The sequence below is a fragment of the Gopherus flavomarginatus genome, chromosome 17, assembly GCF_025201925.1.
Source record: "Gopherus flavomarginatus isolate rGopFla2 chromosome 17, rGopFla2.mat.asm, whole genome shotgun sequence".
NCBI classification, from domain to species: Eukaryota; Metazoa; Chordata; order Testudines; family Testudinidae; genus Gopherus; species Gopherus flavomarginatus.
This window is the reverse complement of record NC_066633.1, coordinates 1,985,556-2,006,236: the sequence shown is the minus strand read 5'-3', so window position 1 is coordinate 2,006,236 and position 20,681 is coordinate 1,985,556. Positions and strand designations below refer to the sequence as shown.

Below are 20,681 nucleotides of genomic sequence, written 5' to 3'. Positions count from 1 at the left end.
TCGTGCACCTTTCCAGGCCATTCTGAGTAAATGTCAGTGAAACGGCCACGGTGATCCACAAGCGCTTGCAGAACCACGGAGAAATACCCCTTGCGATTAACGTACTCTGATGCCAGGTGGGGTGGTGACAGAATAGGAATATGCGTCCCATCTATTGCCCCTCCACAGTTAGGGAAACCCATTTCTGCAAAGCCATCCACAATGTCCTGCACGTTCCCAAAAGTCATGGTTCTTCTTAGCAGGGTGCGATTAATGGCTGTGCAAACTTGCATCAGCACCATTCCAACTGTAGACTTTCCCACTTCAAACTGGTTCGCCACCGATCGGAAGCAGTCTGGAGTTGCCAGCTTCCAGATTGCAATAGCCACCCACTTCTCCACTGGCAGGGCAGCTCTCAATCTTGTGTCCCTGCGCCGCAGGGTAGGGGCGAGCTCAGCACACAGTGCCATGAAAGTGGCTTTTCTCATCCGAAAGTTCTGCAGCCACTGCTCGTCATCCCAGGATTGCAGGACGATGTGATCCCACCACTGAGTGCTGGTTTCCCAAGCCCAAATGCGCCGGTCCACGGAGCTGAGCACGTCTGTTACTGCCACCAGCAATTTAGTGTCTTCACCGTAAGGCGATTCAATACCATCGTCTGACTCCTCACTGTCACTGTCACTGTCACTTTGCAGCTGAAGGAATAGCTCCACTGCCATGCGTGATGTGCTGGCAACATTCATCAATAAGGTCATCAGCAGCTCAGGCTCCATTTATAACAAAAATCGCAGAAAAAGCGCTGTAGAATCACAATGCCGCCAAACTGCTCGGAATGTGTAGCAAAGCACCACGGGGCGTTGGAACAGGAAGCGGAAAGACACTCACACTTCCTTCCCCTTCCCACAAGCCACAGCGCCAAAATGGGACGAGGTGCTCTGTGGGATAGCTGCCCACAATGCACCACTCCCAACAGCGCTGCAAGTGCTGTAAATGTGGCCACACTGCAGTGCTGGTTGCTGTAAGTGTGGCCACTCTGCAGCGCTGGCCCTACACAGCTGTACTAACACAGCTGTAACTACCAGCGCTGCAAAACTGTAAGTGTAGACATGGCCTCAGTGTAGACATGGCCTCAGTAAGGTATGTACTCAAACCCTGATTCCTTAACACACACGACACGAAGGATAGCACCAGCCATAGTGGATGAGTGCCTCTTGATGGATATCAGGTCGCTACAATACAAATGACTGCTACAATACTAGTACTTTCGGCTAGTGTTACTGCTGTGTAACAAAGCTGAATGGTGAACGTCCAGTGGAAAACCTCTCAAATGATTCCACTGAAAAAAAGCATTTTAAGATGACTTTTAATAGTTTAAAAAGCTAATTAGCCCATTTGCGCTTATTGCTAAAGTCTTTCCTTCTAGCCCCCAAAATCTGGCCAAAAATGCCACTGATAATTTAAAGAACATCTTTAATTTCTAAGGCAAACAGAACTATTAGATTAAATCATTATTTTCATTTACTCTCTTTGACCATACAAAAATTTCAAAGTAGCTGCTTTTACACTGCAAAGCTACCTAAACAAGGAAAAGCTACCTCTGTACCTGTGACACTTAAGGTCTGTATATTGGCCTGTGCCAGCTGATTTAGGCTCACAGGGTTCTGGCTAAGGCCATGGCTACACTGGTGCTTTACAGCGCTGCAACTTTCGCGCTCAGGGGTGTGAAAAAACACCCCCCTGAGCGCTGCAAGATACAGCGCTGTAAAGTGCCAGTGTAATCAGTGCCGCAGTGCTGGGAACGCAACTCCCAGCGCTGCAAGCTACACCTGTAAGGGATGTGGTTTACGTGCAGCGCTGGGAGAGCTCTCTCCCAGCGCTGGCGCTCTGACCACACTCACACTTCAAAGCGCTGCCGCGGCAGCGCTTTGAAATGTCAAGTGTAGCCATATCCTTAGTGGCTGTTTAATTGTGGTGTAGGCATTCTGGCTTGGGCTATAGACTAAGCTCTGGGACCCTCCTACCTTGCAGGATCCTAGAGCCCAGGCTCCAGAATGAGCCTGAACATCTACACTGAAATTAAACAGCCCCTTAGCCCGAGCCCTGCAAGCCTGTGTCTAACTGCAGTATAAAAATATACCTCAAGCACAATATCTCTCAATGCACACATCCCATCAAGGTGAGAGAAGCACAAGTGTCCACAATAAAAAACTGTTTTCTCAAGTCACTAAAAATAGTAGCTGGTCTACCAGGCTGACTACGTAACTACGTCTTTTTAGTGATATGAAGGGTCTGTAAACAGGATTTTAATACAGTAAAACTGTTAAAACTGAATCATGAAATATATTCCTTCTCTATTAGCGGCTAAGTATTTCATATACTATCATAATTCAAAGTCAGTAAAGCATTTGGAAATACTTAAAACATAAAAAAATTAAGCCTTTTAGCCTCAGACGGCACGCCTCAGAGAGGGAAATTGTTAGCCAATTCATTTAAATTTACTGCAGCATAGTTTTAATTACGGCTCCTCATTGTGTTCCCCCAGAAGCCATGTGAAGAGCACACCGCATGTTCCGAGTCTATTTTGCTCTTGAAATAGTGCATTATTTTTCTGTAAAATGGAGTCTCCTTATTCCTGGTGACTTTCAGAACAGATGCAGGGCCAGGCTATTTACAGGCCGCAAGAGGAAAGCACAACTATTCCCTCTGTGCCCAACACAATCAGCAACTGCACATGTAGCTGGTTCCAAACATTTATAAAACAAATTGCACTCCAAGAAAAAGCAGAGATGTTTTATCAAAGCACAAATAGCAAAAGGAGCAAAGTATGTACGGCACCATCTTTCTTCTTCTACAAGACTTGAGCCATTGCAAATCTGTCTCAAAAGCCGAAAAAAAATTAAGGCCTGGTTTGTCAGACAGAAGGAAAAGCGGAACTTACTGAGGATAAACTTCAAATAAATACCAAATCACTCATTCAATCTGGGTTTAAATGTTATCGTAGGGGTTTAAACTGACAAGGTAAAGGAGATCCAGAGAGAGTGCAAAACGACCTGCATAGTCCATCTTGCTGTAAGGGAATAAGAGAGAGTAATCTCCAATGGTCCCCAAACAACATTCGGCCGCTGCAGAACATACAGAATGAACAAAGTGGGCAGACAGCCTCTGATTTGAATTTCCATGAACTGGCTGCTTATATCCAAATCTTAGTTCTTAATGTCAAACTGTCTGATTCCAAAACAGAAAATCTTACAGCATAAGAGACATGTATTTTGCAAATCCTTCTCTATTTGCAAACAACATAAGAGATCTGTGCTGCAGAAATCAGACCAGCATTAAGGTTATTGTAATTTTCTTAACAGACCATAATCTGTACAATGAGAACTGAAAGAGTGTATCGTGAATCCAAGATCCATGAGTACTTCAAACCTGGTACGGTTTACTCAGTTTTCCCACATGCTGCAAACTAGTACAAGGGCCATGTACAAATGGAAATATTTTGGGAAAAGGAATGTATTCCTCAACTCTCAGTATTGTGACCCTTTTTAAATAAATTGAAGCTACATGTGTGCTGACGAGACTTTGTTTATTTGATTTCCTGCAGATGCAGAGGGCAGAGAGGAGAGTTGAGTCTCATTCTCCCTTTTCTTCCATCTCCACTGGGTCCCAGCAGGGCCCCCAACCCACCAGCACAGAGCTTTCTATGGGCACAGCTCCAGGGCGCCCTCAGACTCTGGGCTCCTCTACCTCCAGGGCGATCCACGCCAGTATACACCCCACTTCATACCCCTTGCCTTCTGTTTAAGATTGTTTGCTGGTGAGATGCCCGGCACACTATGTTGGTAATAATAAAAGTCAATTTCGTGAAATGAGTTGCATGTAGTTTAAACACTGCACTCCCACCCACCCACTACCCAAAGCTGTGGTTTCACCATCACTTGGTAATTCCTTAAAGGATCTTTCTTTTGCCTGAGGCTGTGTGAAAGATGCACACAAAGAACAGGGGAACCAGTGACATTGACTAGATGTGGTGTAGACCACAGACAAGAATGTATTTTTTCTAAATCTCAGTTACTGCCATTTTAGGTGTGACTGGTGACAAGAGCAGGCAAAAGCAGACAACAGTATGATTTCTAAGTTGACTCCATCCCCATAGAATTATTGCTGAACCAGATATAAAGAATATGGAGGGAGAGAATTAAAAATCAGTGCTCGATAGCAGCTTATCCTCTCCCTATGGATCACAGATTCCCCAGGCTCTGGATCCATGTTGAAGAAGAAAATGACTTCCACAGGCTCAATGCCATTTTTGCTCAATACATTCCCTGCCAAGCTGCATGGCACAGAAGGCACCAGCAACTGCAGCTGGAGACCTTTTGGAGTAATCTTGCCAGTAGTGAGGCAATTTTGAATCAAATTGTGAATTTTCGCAATTCTGTAAAATACCAAATTATTATTAATAAATATACACTCTGACTGCAAATGAGATACTACGTTTAAGATTGAACAAATGAAAAACTGCAATGCTACAGGGTGCTGCTGAGGCAATTTCTCTTGGAACAGATTCTTCAGAGAAGTGAGTATTATATAATTCAGAGTGTAAATGGGTCTTTAGGCAGTACATACCCTTTAGAAGTATGTTTAAAATCTCAAAAATGTGTAGAAAGCTACATGACCTCTACGTTAAACAACAAAAAAATATAAGGGTGATTCTATGGAGCGGTTGTATTGAGTAAATAGAAAACTCATTTCAGATGCTCAAAAGATGAATTTATAGTGGAAATATCATGTAACTTAATGGTCTAACAACAAAATATTGCTCTGGGCATTTCAAGAGAATTTCCAAGTTATAATACCAAAGTTGGATTTTTATGGATTTTTGTAATCCCGAGGCAAACATTTCCACACACAAAAGTTTAAAAGAAAACCTTCAGAACATGGCATATGAAAGGTAAGTGGCATTGTACCTCCATTTAACTCTTACCTTTAACTAAAAGGACTATTACTTTAGCATACAGCTCAGGTCTAACCACAGCAGGTTGATACAGAGGTTCAGTATATTTTCCACATACTACTGTTAACATGGGCAAAGATGGACAGCAGGTCATTTGCATGACATCTCACCATCAAACTAGGAGTGCAGGTGCTAGGAGGAAAGCTGCTGTGGGCAGAAGACAACTATGAGCCCTCCAAGCCCCATCCCTGTTCTGTTATTTCACCAAAATACTCCAAGGGAATGACACAGGGAAAGGGCAATCAGGGCAGCTGTGGAGTGACCAAACCTGGCATATTAGCACACCCAATGAGAAAGGAGTGAGGTGGGTATGAACCAGGAGTGCGATCTGAACTAAGCCAAAATGGGAAGAGATGAAGCAGTTGTACCTGAAAGCAAATAATTTTTCATTCAAAGACTAGAAGAGATTAATTCAAGGGTACAATACATACCCAATAGGCTAAGCTCTCTTTAGCTCTTGGAGGAGGTGCTAAGGTTGAACCCCTATTCCAGCAGACATTGCAGACAAGTTGCCTTGGGCACACTGATCTTCTTAATTTTTGGACCACACTGCTGGGCAAAATATCCTGCAAATATGAGCAAGTGCCTAAACACAAAGAATTGCAAAAGCTAGCACAGACAGAGCAACTCTTCTCTTTTAGCAATGATTTTAACACACTCACTGATCAATAACTGTTGAACAACTGTACTAACTTCATCACAAAGGCAGAACTATTCATTTACAAAACAATACTCTAAACATCTTGACTGCAAACATCAAACTTGCATGCAACATTTAAATGCATATAATTATATAATGCACAATCCCACCGGTTAAAATGCTTATTTGCCCCTCGGTGTGGCTGCTAGAAAGATTTGTACTGTACTATGTTATTGTGTTAAACATTGTAGCAGCTGCCTCTTCAAATAGCAGGAAGATCATTAGGAATTTTTAAAAAAATTACATGAAACAAAGTCATTCTTTAGCTTCCTATGGCACAATATAAAATTCATCCTTGGTGATGAGAACCGCAGAGTATAATCAAATTAAACAATTCCCTCAAAAAAGGAGAAAGGCCATGCCTATTACAACCAACCATGCCTGCTGCCTAGTGAAACTGCAAAGCCTTCAGAAAAGGTGTAGAAAGCCTGACCCATCAGTTCTAATTTTTTAAAACTTATCCTTTCAGTCAAGACTAGAAAAAGGCCCATTCCAACTTTTATCTTTCCTACAAAGTGCTGTTATCTTGGTCTGATGTCAGGAGCTTTATCTCTCTTTCTGCTGACAAGCAGAGACGAGAGATAAGATTGGGAACGAAACTCACTTCTCTGAGTAAATAAATAATCAATACTCATCTAAATGTAAATGAGAAAGTATCCCCCTCTGATAACAGGGCTCTTATCAAAGAGCCAATTTTCTGCAGACATTTGGCCTCAACCAAATCACCATCATTCAGCCCCAGCCTAATGGCTAAAAATCGTAACTAAATTGAACCGATCACCAGAGATCAACTAAGTTCAGCCATGGCTACTTCAGGTTCAAATGTTTTGGAATGCAATTTTGCCACCATTAACTTTCAATAGCAATGAAAAATACACTGGTCAGGGGTTGAATGTGCACAATAAACAAACTTAATGCTTAAACAAAAACCAAACCAAACCTCAGCTCTGTGTGCAACCAAATAAATGTTACAATAAGGATAAAAATGGAGATAGGGGGAAGACTTAGCTCAATGTTTCAATCTGTGTGGAATGCTGAGAGCTGTAATTCTGCTGCCAAATAGCAATTCAACTATTTAAAGACAGGTAGACATAAAGAGACAGACTAGATTAAAATGTCACTGAAGAACTAAATGAATGTCTCTCTCTACAACATTCCCCTTATTTATTCCTATCACCAAAGCCTTGGTCTATGCCGGGGTGGCCAAACTTACTGACCCTCTGAGTCCTATACAACAATCTTCAGAAGTTCGAGAGCCAGGGCTCAGGGCTTTGGCCCTCGGTAGGCGCCTGCTGGGCTCGGGGATTCAGCCCCACTCCAGCTGAAGCCCTGAGAGCCCCTTCTCTGCTGCACAGAAACCTCTATCTCACCACCCTGCTGCAAGACAGAAGTCCTGACCTCACCCCCAGTCTGGTAGGTGGAGAATGGGCGGGGGGGGGGCCTCTGTGAGCCTCACTTTAACAGTAAAAGAGCCGCACGTGGCTTGGGAAGCACAGTTTGCTCACCCCTGGTCTATGTCCTGGTCAGCTCCTGCCTTGACTAACGCAACCCACTTGTCCCTGATCTTCCCGATCTGCAACTGCAGCCCCAGCTTAGCCAGCTTGCTTCAGCTACAATCATTCTCCCCACCCAGTACTGGAATCATGAATCCTTACGGTCCTGCAGTGCTTTGTGATCCCTGTGACATCCCAAAGCCCTCATCCTTATTTCAAAGGCCCTGCACACCTTGACTTGCCCTCGCTACCTCCTACATAAGAGAGTCAAAAATTTTGTACTGGTGACCCTTTCACATAGCAAGCCTCTCAGTGCGATCCCTCTTCTAAATTAAAACCCTTTTTTTTATATGTTTAACACCATTATAAATGCTGGATGCAAAGTGGGGTTTGGGGTGGAGACTGACAGTTTGCGACTCCCCATGTAAGAACCTCCCGACTCCCAGTTTGAGAATCCCTAGCTCACCCTGTACGCTTCCCTCTCTGCTTCCATACACAACTGCTCCCTTCACTCATAGTGCCCCCTATAATGCTGTCTCCACTAGGGAATTCTACAAAAATATTCCTAATGCAGCTTAGTGGGAGGGTTAGTGACAACTTTGTGTTTTTACCATTGTGTTTATTAAGCCTGCTGAGGCTAGTGGCACAACTGGGTCTAGAATCCCAGGACTCCTGATTCCTACTCCTGTATCTGAGCCAGAGGACCACACCAACTAACTATAAACCAGTTCTTCTGTGCTAATCCCTTTGACTGCAGCATAGTACCCAGGCAAGTGTTAACTTCTGCATTCCAAGGGGGAAATAGCCTCTCCCCACTCATCCTCTGCTGTGGCGCAGCAGGAAACAGGAATGAAAAAGGAGGAACTCCACCATCCTGTAGGGGAAAGAGTAAAGCTGAATCGCTGGCTGTTTGTGCTGCAGTAACTCTCCTGAGAGGTGAAGACATGGTTCCCGACAGCAGCTTGTGAGCTCTGCAGCAGCAGGAGTGATGAGACAAAGAGAAGAGGGTTTTGGCCAGATACATCCTCTCTGATTACAGTGAAAACCCATGTAGAGGTGGGGAGCATTTTGTTGGTGGGGCAAAATCCCACTTCAAAGTAAGGGGCCTCTTTGTAAAAGCATCACCATTCCCAAGGCTTTTCGCCTTCATTTACAGTCACCATCCACATGCTCTGTATGGAGTGAGTCCTTTCCCCTCCTTGTGCAAAGCCTTTCCCTGCGACCCCCTCAAACCCTTCCACACCTAGCATCCATGTCATAACTGCCCCAGGGAGACCGAGCACGCCTGAGGCAGGAGAATCATTTCAAGTGTTCTTTAAAGTACTGTTATGTATTTGTGATGCTACAAATACTCATGAAAACAATGAGGAATTTAAAGTTTGCAATCATCCCCTGATGGCAAAGACAATGGATGCATGACAGACAGCGGATAGTCAGATGAGAACAAGAGGCATTTTCCTCCACATTACAGCTCTGCTCTAGCTTAGTGGAAGACACAAGAGATGGGTCTGTGTGGAGCAGGCGAGGCAGTGGAACAGAAGCCTTCAGAGAAAACCAGTTGATAAACATTCAGTGTCGATGTCTGAGGTATTTCCGCATTTTAATTTTCTCTTTTTCCAAGTAAAGATGATTTATAACTTTACTGCTCCAACCCTAGGTTTTGAAAGTGTGATTTCTTTTGAGTTTAAACTGCACGTATATTTATTATTCTTGTTACCACTTTTTTTATTATTGCTATAGAAAACATTTGCTGGAAATATGTGATCGCTTTTACAAGGCCATAAAAAAGGAGAGAGTTTATGTATTTCTATCTTTTCAAATAATCTGTCAGAATTTATCAATTGCGCTAAGAATAAGGCCACTGGATTCTAGCCTTTGCGCAGCTGGCACGTGTACAGCATATGGAGGAGCTGAAATAGTTTTGGGCTAGTCCACACTACCCAGGCTCTGCTGATACAGCCGCACCAGTCCGGCTCTGCCAGCAGATTCCCCTAGTATAGACGCAGCATATGCTGACAGAAGGAGTTTTTCCTGAGGCTACAGTAACACCACCTTCTGGAACAACATTAGCACTTCTCTGACAGCACAGCAGCATCTACTCTGGTTTTGCCAGCATAGCTATGTCAGCTAGGGGTGCGGTCTTTTCAGATCCCAGACACAGTTATGTCAACAGAACTTTGTAGCATGGAACTGGCCTTAGTCTGGCTACTCATTCAATACTGATGGGCAGCTGTGCTAACTAAGGCATTACATCCTCTTCTGGAGAGGCTACATTAAAGTGTGGCTCACTAGAAATACAGGTGAGGATTTGGTTTTGCCACTAAAGTGAAGAACTTGACTAGCATTTGAGTACTGAACCCAGAATGTAAACAAAAGAGGAAGTGAACAGGCAGAGGCAATAATACACGGTGAAAAACCTAGGCTTTAAGAAAAGACAGTTCCCTTTTCCATAACTAGTGTTCTTTGAGATGTCTTGCTCCTGTCTATTCCACAGCAGGTGTGCATGCTCCATGAGCACCGGTGCTAGAAGTTTTTCCCCGAGCAGTCCCTAGCGACCCCTAGAGTAGCAGCTCCACAGCACAGTATAAGGGGCACTGCGCACTCCCCCCACCCTCAGTTCCTTCTTGCCAGACAGCTCCGACAGAGGGGAGGAGGGTGGGACGTGGAATACACCTGAGCAACACATCTCGGAGAACACCAGTTACGGAACAGCTAACTGTCTTTTCTCTCTCGAGTGATTGCTCCTGTGTACTCCACAATAGGAGATTCCAAGCTATATCAGTTGGAGGTGGGTAGGAGTTCACAAACTCTCGGAACGGAGCACAGCCCTGCCGAACCCGGTGTCGTCCCAGGTCTGGGAGACGATCGCATAGTGCGAGGTGAACATGTGAATGGAAAGCACATGGCAGCCCTGCAAATGTCCTGAGTGGGGACAAGGGCTAAAAGGGCAGTCACTAGGCTTGCGCCCTAGTCCAGGGTGCCCTCACAACTGGCGGTGAGGGGATTCCTGCCAGGTCATAACCGGTACGGATGAATGAGGTGATCTAGTTGGAGAGCTGCTGAGTGGAGATCGCCCGACCCTCCATGCGTTTGGCTGAGGCGATGAACAGTTGCATGGACTTTCTGAACGGCTTAGTCCACTCCAGGTAAAAAGCCAGAGCTCGTCTCACATCCAGTGTGTGGAGGTAGTGCTCCTCACTGGATGCATGGGGCTTGGGGCAGAGGACCAGCTGAAAAATGTCCTGACCCATGTGGTAGGCAGAGACCACCTTCGGGAGGAACGAAGGGTGTGGGCGGAACTGGACCTTATCCTTATGAAACACCATGTATGGGGGCTTGGAGGTCAGGGCCCTGAGTTCCGAGACCCGCTTGGCTGACATGATCGCAACCAGGAAGGCCATCTTCCATGAGAGGTCTGACCAGGAGCACGTGGCTAGCGGCTCAAATGGGGGCCCCGTGAGACAGGCCAACACCACTGTGGGACAGGGGGCCTAACATACAGAGAGACGCTCCAACCCTCTAAGGAATCGACCAGCCATAGCATGGGGAAATATAGTGTGGCCCTGCACGAGTGGATGGAAGGCCAATATGGCCGCCGGGTGCACTTGACTGACGAGGCACCAGGCCCTGGGCTCTAAGATAGAGGAGATAGTCCAGAATAAAACTGGATCAGGGCGGTCACCGGCGAAACACCGCTCGGCTGCCCATCTGGAAAACCAAGACTACTTTGCCAAGTAGGCTCAGCGCGTGGAGGGCCGCCTGCTTTCTAGGAGGATGCGCTGAACCCCTTCTAAGCACATCCTTTCCTCCCAGCCTAGCCATTGAGCAGCCACTCTGTGAGGTGGAGTGCCGCTAGGCTGGGGTGGAGGAAGTGGCCCTGGTCCTGGGAGAGCAGGTCTGGGTAGGATGGCAATGGCCACGGCAGGGTGACCGCCAGGCCAGTGAGGGTCCTGTACCAATGCTGCCTGGGCCACGCCAGGGCAATCAGAAGGACTGGGGCCTTGTCCATCTTTCTTTTCCAGAACCTTGCCAATCAGCAGGAACGAGGGAAAAGGCATAGAGAGACTGGCTTGATCAGGACAGGACGAAGGCATCGGAGATAGCAACTTGTCCCAGCCCACCACTGGAGCAGAATCAGGGACGGCGACAGTTCTGCCGAGTTGTGAACAAGTCCAGCTGGGGAGTTCCCCACACTTGGAAAAGTTTGTGCACCATCTCTGGGTGGAGAGACCGCTCGTGCTGAGAGGAGAAGTCCTGCTCAAGTGACCCGCCCACACATTCTGGGAGCCCAGCAGATGGAAGGCCTGTAGGCAGATGTCATGAGCTATACAAAAATCCCACACCCTGAGGGCTTCACGGCAGAAGATCGGGCCCTACCTTGCCTGTTGATGTAGAACATCAAGGCCGTGTTGTCCGTGAGGACCCTGCCCACCTGGCCCTGCAGGTGCGAGTGGAAGGCCATGCATGCCAGCCGTACCGCCGTGAGCTCCTTGACGTTTATGTGGCGGGTCAGATCCTGAGCCGACCACAGATCTTGGGTCTGAACGTTCCCCTACATGGGCCCCCCATCCCAGGTCTAATGCGCTGGACATCAGTTCCAGCAACAGGGCCCTGCTCCTGAATGGGACCCCTTGGAGCACGTTTCTCGGGGGGACCAACACTCTGGGGAGGTGATCACTGCTTCGGACACTGTTAGGACTTTGTCCATCCTGTCCCTGTCCTGGGAGAACTCCGAGGCCAACCAGATCTGGAGGGGCCTCATCCTGGGTCTGGCGTGACAGACCACATATGTGCACGCCGACATGTGACCCTAGAGCTGGAGGCATGCTCTGGCTGTTGTCATCAGAAACCCTGTGACCATGTCGATGAGCCCCTTCAGGGTCTTGAACCTGTCCAATGGGAGCGAGGCCCTGGCCAATGAGGCGTCCAGGATCGCCCCAATAAACTCTATGCGCTGTACTGGGACTAACGTGGATTCTGTGTTGTATACTAACAGACCCAAAGTAGTGCATGTGGACAGAAGGAGTGCCATATGATCCTGCACCTGCGACCGGGTGCTGCCCTTGACCAGCCAGTCATCCAGATAGGGGAAGATCTGGACCCCTCGGTGCCTGAGGTAGGCTGCCACCACCAACATATATTTCGTGAATACCCTAGGGGTGCTGGACAGGCCAAACAGGAGGTCCGTAAATTGGTAGTGTTCCTGCTCCACTGTGAAACAGAGGAAGTGTCTGTGCCCCTTGAATATATGAATGTGGACGTTCACGTCCTGCAGATGGAGGGCAGCATACCAGCCCCCAGGATCCAGGCAGGGGATGATGGAGGCCAAGGAGACCATGCAGAACTTGAGCTTCACCATGTACTGGCTCAGGCCTCACAGGTCCAAGATGGGCCTGAGCCCCCCTTTGGCCTTCAGGATAACGAAATAGCAGGAGTAATACCCCTTGTCTTTGAACTCCCCCAGAACTGCTTCCACTGCTCCTAAGCCCAGGAGCCGCCTCACCTCCTGCTTGAGCAGAGCCTCGTGTGAGGTTGTCCCCCAGGAGGGGCAGGGTTAGAGGGTGGTTGGGAGGCGAGGAAGTAAACTGTAGGGTGTAGCCCTGGGAGATGGTGTTGAGGACCCATTGGTCCGAGGTCACACGTGATCACTCCGGGAGGAAAGCACGCAACCAAGTGGAGAAGGGAAGCTTTATTGAGGGTGGGTCCCTGATGAGAACTGAAAGGGTGCTTCCAAGCATCCTGTCAAAACTGCCTTTTCCCTGCCTGCTGGCCCTTGGAGAACCCAGGCTGGGGGGCAGGCTGAGACTGCCTCTGTGGGCGCCTCTCATAGTCCCGTGACTTCTTATAAGCAGTCTTGTATTTTGAATGGGTGGCCTGAGTGAGAGTCTGCTGTGATTTGAACTTAGGCTGAGCCTGAACACAGAAACCCAGAGTCTGGAGAGTTGTGTGGGAGACTTTCACGCCATGCAGCTTTTTATCCATTTGTTCCGCAAACAAGGCTTTGCCGTCCAATGGGAGGTCCGGCAGGGAGGTTTGCACCTCGCTGGACAGCCCAGAGAGCAGGAGCGATGACACCCTTCTCATGGACACCGCGGAGGCCCTGCACCGCGTGGCCGTGTCCACTGCATCCAAAGCTGCTTGCAAGGTTGCCCTGGCAGCCGCTGTGCCCTCCTCCACCAGAGCTTTGTACTCCTTCCTGTCACGCTCCTGGAGGGAGTCCTCGAACTTGGGCAGAGAGCCCCACAGATTGAACTCATACCGGCACAGGAGAGCCTGGTGGTTCGCCACCTGTAACTGGAAGCTCGAGGACAAATAAACTTTTCTTCAAAATGAGTCCAGCCTCCATGAATCTTTATTTTTTGGGGCAGGGACTTGTTGGCCCTGCCGTTCCCTGCGGTTGACTGACTCGGCCACCAGGGAGTTAGGAGCAGGGTGGGTGTATAAGTATTCATGCCCCTTGGCGGGCGCAAAATACTTACATTCTGCTCTCTTAGAGATGGGGGGCCAATGAGGCTGGGGTTTGCCACAGGGCATTTGAAATTTTCACCACCTCTTCATGGAGAGGCAAGGCCACCCTGCCTGGTGCTGAGGAGGACAGTACATTAAATAGGGAGTCCGAGGGCTCCTCCATCTCCTCTGCTTGATGCCACCCTTTTTAAGAGTTCTTGGTGGGCCCTAAAGTCCTCCTGTGTGACGGAAGGAGGAGAGGCCATAATCACCTCATCCAGGGAGGACGACGAGGCTGGCGTGGTACTGTGTGTGTCCACCGGCACTGGAGGGTCCACTACCTGGTCGATCTCTGGGCATGGTGCCGAGAATGTACGTTCCACCAATTCCTTCCTCGGAGATCTGGAGATGGAGGCTGATGGTCCTTCTGAGGCTCCGGCCACTGAGCGAGCCCCCTCCAGGGGCTGCGCCGGGGGCCACAGTGCCTACTGCTACCACTGGGCTGGCTACGGGGGTCGATGCCACTGCACCTGCTGTGGCACCAGCGGAGCTGGCTGTTCGGACTGGCCCATCGATGGACGACTACAAAGGGAGGCTGGGCCGACATATGACCTGCTGCTGTCCCTGGACCAGGAGGAGCGGCAGCACTGTGAGCGATGCCGACCATGGGACCGCAATCCTGACGTGGAGGACCGGTACTGTCGGTAACAGCTGCTCCGTGATCAGCTCCAGCAGGTGGACCTGCGACAGCGAGACGCCGGTGATTCATGCCCGGGGCTGCGGAGGCGGAGCCGTGACGGGGTCCTAGAGTGGGAACAACGATGTTCGTGCAGTGACCAGCTGCAATAGCTTCTCCGAGAGAAGGACCTTTGGTGACATCTGTCTCAGTCTCGTCGGCATTCGCTCCTCGAGGCAAAGCGGTGCTGAGAGTCTCGGTCAGACGGAACCCAGACAGACAGCCTGGTGGGCATTGAGGGCGATCCACGTGGACTTTGACCTGAACAGTCACTGGGCGGCGAAGGCATTGGGAACGTTCTCCTGACTGAGATCAGTACCAAGCCAGAGATGACTGCAGCAATCCCAACAGCAGCTTGCCTCTGGAGCGCGGGACTGACATCCCGGGTTGCCTGCAGGGCCTCCAGCGCAGAAGGCATTCAGACATCCGCGGAGGCCTGATCTGAATGGGCCAGGCTACTCCACTCGACTTGAGTTGGAGGCCTAGAGGCCAGTGGGGATCGAGGACTGCCCGACATGGGTCTAGCCTCTGTCCCAGGTTTATTCTGGCACCGCAGCGAAGAAGGCCTCTTCCTAGCCTTCTTGGTGTGCCCTGTGGACGGGGAGTAGTGCCGACTAGTTGATGTCGCCTAAGGGTCACCGTGCACCGACACCGCAGTGCCCAGTGCTGACTCCGAGCGGTGCGCAAGAGCTGGGGTCAGCGCCAACTGCATCAGAATAGCACGGAGCCTAATGTCCCTTTCTCTCTTGGTCCAAGGCTTAAACGACTTCCAAATCTTGCAGCAATTCCTGAGATGGGTTTCCCCCAAACAGCATAAACAATCCATGTGTGGCTCACTCACTGGCACAGATCACCTACAAGTGTCACATGACTTAAAACCTGGGACACGGGGCATGCCCCGGCCCAGGTGATCTAGCTAAACTAAACTAACTAAACCATTAACTAACTACAGGTACCATACACTGAACGAACAAGCAGTTTTTGGGGACGAGCTACAGCAAAGCTGGAACAGAGCAGCTGTGAAGCACCTTCACTGGTGGTAAGAAGGAACTGAGGGTGGGGGGAGTGCACAGTGCCTCTTATACCGTGCCATGGAGGCACCACTCCAGGGGTTGCTAGGCGCTCTCCTACGGGTACTGCTAGAGGGAAAACTTTCAGCACCAGTGCATGTGGCGAGCACGCACTCCTACTGTGGAATAGACATGAGCAATCACTCAAAGAAGAATAGATAGGAGATTGCAGGCCTTCTACTGGGGAAGACTTCTTGGAACATTATAGAAGAGTGAGTGTTTCACAATATGCTTGGCAACAGCAACAGGACAAAAGAAAAATATGTAAACAATTTGAGAGGAAATAGTTTAAAAGGAAGAATGTTTATATACAATTCTAAATCCTGCTGCTATGAGAACATCTTAAAATCTGTTTATTTGTTAAAAATCTCAACATCTCCTAAGCAGGATAAAGATTTTGATCATTGCAGATTCAGGTATCATTTGTTAAATAAAGACATTTAAAGGATGAAAACAAACCTTTAACATTATGTACTTACATCAGATTTTTCAAGCCAGTCTGTTTTTCTTAACTTGCACTGCTGTGACATTACCAAATTTTACATATAGTTATCTGTCGTTCTCCACAGAAACGCAGATGGTTTTTGTGGAAATAAACAGTCATTTATTTGAAACAATTGTAAAAGAGTTTATGGAAACCAGTGGTGTAATGCATTCAAATAAATGCCAGAACTGGCTGATGGAGAGCCAAGGTGTTAAATCACACTGCTTAAGAATTCAGCTGTGGGAAACAGATAGTAAATCCAGAGTGACAGAATTTCCAGTGATGGCAAAGGTTTCTGACGTCTAGTCCGGTACACAAAAACTACAGCAGTTCAAACCCATTTTACTTAACACTACCTTGACAGCCAGTGAAATTAAGAATTTAGTCAAAAGCACCTTAAAATAAATAAAGATGGTTCATTTATGTGCTGTTCTTCTGTGGGGCACAAAGCATGCATCAATGCTACTGCAGCAGACGGCAAGTAACAGTAGAAGAAGTACTGACTTCTTGTTACAGGCTTTAATTCTTTTTAAGTAAACAGTACGTATCTTAAATATAACTGGGAAATGTAAGAACTCATGATGCTTTGATCCATAATATAACAAGCTAATGGTAGGAACATTATATGGGGGGAGTGCCAAACCCAGGGTTGTAAGTTCACTCCTTGAGGGGCCACTTAGGGATCTGGGGCAAAACCAGTACTTGGTCCTGCTAGTGAAGGCAGGAGGCTGGACTCGATGACCTTTCAGGGTCCCTTCCAGTTCTATGAGATAGGTATATCTTCATATTTTTTTCTATATATATTGTAATGAAATTTTAAAAAATCACAAATTCAGGAGAAAGTGTCAAGATAATCGTCTAACTGCCACTGGGAGGGGAGTAAACACCTCATCAGCATATGCTAAACCCACTCCATACTCTGCCCATCTAATGGGTAGCTATCATCTAGGCACTTTGTATCCCATAACTCAGACTGTGGGGTTAGTTGTGAACTTGGTACATCAGCAAAAGATCTTCAGATTGCTGACTTGAATTATAAAAAAACAAGGAAGGTACTTTTCTCCTGATTATAGACATGGAAATATAACAGGATTGCAATACAGGCTAATCTGGCCACATAAATACTTATTTCAGGCTAAATGAGGAACATACACCAAGCAGGATGTTCCGTGCAGAGGCCTCAGGTACATTGAGAGGACCTTTTTCAGTACCGTAAAAACAACTCCCCATCCAAATGCTAAGAGCAGAATTTAGAACATGCCATATCAATTACAGTTTTGTTTTGTTTTTACCACTATGGAAAAAATCAGTAAATGGGAGATTTCATAGTGTCTGTTTCATGTTAAGCTCAGAGACGAGCCCAGATAATCTGATCAGCAAAACTGGTTAGTGTACAAAATCCCACAAAGTTCAACATACTGGAATAATAAAATCTGCTTCTATACTAGCAAATTGTCCCAAAATCTTTATTCACTGTTAGCTGTTCACAACATATGGCAGCATCACCTAGCCATCTCAGTGTCTGGCTGAGATCAGCACATGGGTGAGGAAGAGCTGGCTGAAGTTACAACCCTAGCAAAACAGAGATGATGCAGGTAGATAGAGGGAATTACTTTGAAGAGCTTGCCACTATGGTGCTGTCTCCTGCAATTAAAGATATATTTACCCTCTCAGAACACCAAAATGGCTGATGGGATTTTGCTAATCTTAAAAAAGCACCTTCTGGCAGGGACCAAACAAGGAAACTTCAGTCCCAAAGGTGATTTTTGGAGAGCTATGAACATGTGTGAATGGGGGCTCTGGCAGCACAACGGAGCTATAAAACAGCCACGTATAGCCAGGGGAGAAATCCTCCCTGTGGGAGCTGCGTAGGGCTGAACAAACAGCTCCCTGCAGCTCCTAGCACTGGGGTGTGTGGGAAAGGGAGAGACCAAGATGGAGGGCAGAGTGGTTCTGATTGCTCCTGGGGATTCTAGACTGCTCAGTTGCCCTAGGAGGCAGAAAACCATCTTTTTGTCCCTCTCTTCCCTGCAACGTCTGCACTGCTCAGTGCAATAGAAGTGTCAAGGGGAATACAGAAAAACAACTGACCAAGGGAACTAGGCCTATTAATGTTCTTTTAATCATGCCTGCTCTAATGTGAAAACCCCCTTAAACAAACAAAAACAAATAAAAGAATTACTGAAGTCCAGACAAAAACTATTCTAAAATGGAGAGTATATCAGTAAAACACCTTACAGAGATGTTGTAATTATCCAAAACGAAAGCAATATGAACCCAAGAAATTTACAGTTAAGGCTAACCTTAACAAAAGTCCAAATATGTAAAAACACAGAAATACAGAATTAGGGCACTCAAACAACCTTTATACTGCCCTGTCATAGAATATACAGAGTTCCCATGTAACTAAAACTCACTGAAATCTTGTACAGTTTTTTTTTTTTTAAAGGATTAGTGGCCATTTTTTTCCTGTTATTCTTCATAACTCAACGTTTCTTCTTCAACAGAAACGTTGACTCTATCTTTTAGTGTCACAATAAGGGGAAAATACGGAAAAAAAATCTAATACATCTTTAAAACTCAGTTTAATCTAATCCAGGTCCACCAGCACTAAAATGCCTTAATCATAATTGTGTGATCTCTCCTGTTCTCCAACTTCTCCCTTCCTGTTGTACTTCCTAGCATTCCCCTGCACCACACTATCCCGCAATTCCCCTGCCTCTTCACCTTTCTGTGTTATCCCATGTGCGCACATGCATACATCAGTTATGTCCTATAGGCATAACAGGAACCAACAGCTGGAAGCTGAAGCCAAATTCAAATAAGGAACAAGTGTTTAATGGTGATGGTGATTAACTATTGAAACAAACTACCAAGAGAAGGGGTGGCGTCTCCATCTCTCGATGTCTTCACATCCAGCCTGGGTGCCGCCTTTCTAGAAGGCTTTATGCTTTAGTCAAACATGTTATTTGGCTCAATACAAGGATAACGGGGCATAATTTAATGGCCTGTGATATACAGGAAGTCAGACTAGATCTCCTGGTTCCTTCTGGCCTTAAAAATCTATGAATCAGTTTCCCCCTTTCCTGCAACCCCCCCAAGTTCCCCTGCATGTGAACACCCTAGTTTGCCCCTCCTTCTCCAGGCCTACCCGCTGAGTACATCTGATGCAATGGATAGCTTTGGAAAAGATATTTAGGACTAATGGTAATTTTTTGCAATAGTTTTTCATGACTCAAAGTTTATCTTGCTATAAAGAATTGCCCTCAGTCAAAAATCGCCACCACTTTCCATTGGTCTTAATAGGACTGAAGCCACAGCTATCCACAGGGGATATGGTGACCGCCTCCCCAAATCAATAAGCAGATGGAGATACTGTAGCAGCGTGAGAAATACCCTCTCAAAATGGCCACCAACCAAGGGCAACTATGGCTTCAGTCTCTGATTCTCCAGGGGGAATTCTGCACCATTGTGCATGCATAATTAATAAGCCATGCATATTTTTATTTTTTTGCACAAAAAAGTTTGTCAGAATGTTGCTGCAGTTCCGCCTTTTGCCCACCAGAGGGTACTGTAGTGCTAGAACACAGCAGCCACTCCCAGCCAGCTAGGGAAGAGAAAGAGCCTGACTTCTTTGCTGCAGGGCCTGAATTGGAGTGGAGGCCCAGTGCCACATGGAGGAGGGTGGTGCACAGCCACATGGTGATAGGGGAAGGGGTGCAGAGCTATGTAGGGAGAGAGGGTGGCTGAATGGGGGCACAGAAACACATGAGGATGGGAGATAAGGAACAAGGACACATAGGGAAAGGGGAATGGCTGAGTGGCAGCACAGAGAGACATAGGGATGGGGGAGCAGCTGAGTGGGGGTACAGACACACACTGGGGCAGGGGAATGGCTCAGTGGGGGTGGAGAGACACACAGGGATGGGGGAGGGCGTGTCTAAGTGGGGGTGTAGGGACATATGGGGACAGGTCAGATGTGCTTGACTGAATGTGAGAGGCTAGGGGTCAGCCAGGGTCTGCATGGAGAAGCTCCCTAACCATCCCTCCCCCACCCCCCATTCTATACTTTTCCCGCCCATACCCAACAACCCTCTGAGTTCACATCCAGACTCCTTCCCAGCAATTACTTCCCTCTCTTTCAGCTCCTCCGTTACCCCTGACTCCCCTAAGCCTTTGCTCTGCTTTGAGGTGTGGTGGAGGAATATGGTTCTGTATTAAAGCTTAAATGAATTATTATTCAGAGTTCTGTATTAATATGCCTAGTAAGGAATCTATTTGTCAAAAAACATTTTCTGAATCTTTTTTGTTGTCTGTATTGTTACAGACATACTTGCTGACAGGTATTTCGAAATAAATTATCAAAATAATTAAAATTGGTGTGATTATAGTGTGTTATTTTGACAAAATATGCAGAATTTGAAAACACAGTATGCAGAATTTTTAATTTAATTTTTTGTTGCAAAATTTCCCTGGGAGTACTTTGAGAAGAAAAGCAGATGGCAACCACTGTGAAAGAAGGCAGTTATTTGGGAAATTCTCTGCAGCAGAACATTTTATTGTAGCATTCAACCTCTGTTGCAGGAGAAATTTAGTTATGAAGAATAATGTGAAAAATTATCATTAATTTTTTTAATTATTCAAATGTAACCAATGCACATGATTCCAGAGAGTTCTAACTATAGGGAAAATGTGAAGAATCTGTATTATCTGTGACAGACCCAGACCAGTGGGGTACACAGTCTGGTAGAGGGCAAATAT

At 46.9% G+C, this 20,681-nt stretch overlaps 1 protein-coding gene across 6 annotated transcripts in view; it reads right to left on the bottom strand.

The window, feature by feature from the left end:
* The window catches only part of MAPKAP1 (MAPK associated protein 1), a 172,460-nt gene that overhangs the window by 37,816 nt on the left and 113,963 nt on the right, over positions 1-20,681 (bottom strand). The gene's annotated exons all lie outside the window — the stretch shown is intronic.